At 34.6% G+C, this 767-nt stretch overlaps 1 protein-coding gene across 3 annotated transcripts in view; it reads right to left on the bottom strand.

The window, feature by feature from the left end:
* Positions 1-767, bottom strand: part of LOC106881121 (neuronal acetylcholine receptor subunit alpha-10) — a 275903-nt gene that overhangs the window by 6507 nt on the left and 268629 nt on the right. The gene's annotated exons all lie outside the window — the stretch shown is intronic.

Here is a 767-nt window from a genome sequence, read left to right as displayed (position 1 = left end):
ATATACATATATATACATATATATATATATATATATAATATATATGCTTTAAGTTCGTTTACGGGACACATTTTGAATATGCTCCTATTCTACTATGCCAGGATATAATAGCATATAATAGAACAAAGGAAGAACACAAAAGCTACACACCATTATATCACAAAAAAAATAAATCTCCCGAAGAAAGTATCATTTGTCAACTCTGACAATGAACTTCACCATCTGAATAATTTTACTGGCTGTACTTTGCTGACCTGACTACTTCTGGAAGGGCCTTCTGGAAGGGCCTTCTGGGAATAAGATCAAACAAAAGAACCATACTACCCATTCTTACATCTGCATACTCATATAGCAAAATATGTCCAACATCACAACGCACATACATCCCTCTCGTTATAACTACCATTCCTTCCTTTCTTTCCATCAACTTCTTCCACCTCTCCCCACAAAATAAACACACAAATGTCCATATACCCCAATCAACCTTCTCATTGGTTCAAATTGGTAAACAACCCCCAGTTAAATATCCATTAATGCTATTTCGCCCGAAGATCTACGCGATGTCCATGGATACTACGGGCTACACTGACATCATCCCAGTAATCCGGATTATGATCTTAACGAACACGTGATTTGTGGAAACGTGCGTAGCGATGCATTAAAATATAAATCCTATCCTTGGATAGGATTATTATAATTATTACTATGTATGTATGTATCTATACACACACACACATGTATATATATATATATAGAAATATATATAT

This window comes from Octopus bimaculoides, chromosome 1 (genome assembly GCF_001194135.2).
Source record: "Octopus bimaculoides isolate UCB-OBI-ISO-001 chromosome 1, ASM119413v2, whole genome shotgun sequence".
Classification (NCBI taxonomy): Eukaryota; Metazoa; Mollusca; class Cephalopoda; order Octopoda; family Octopodidae; genus Octopus; species Octopus bimaculoides.
The sequence above is the reverse complement of the archived record's forward strand: the minus strand, read 5'-3'. Positions and strand labels throughout refer to the sequence as shown.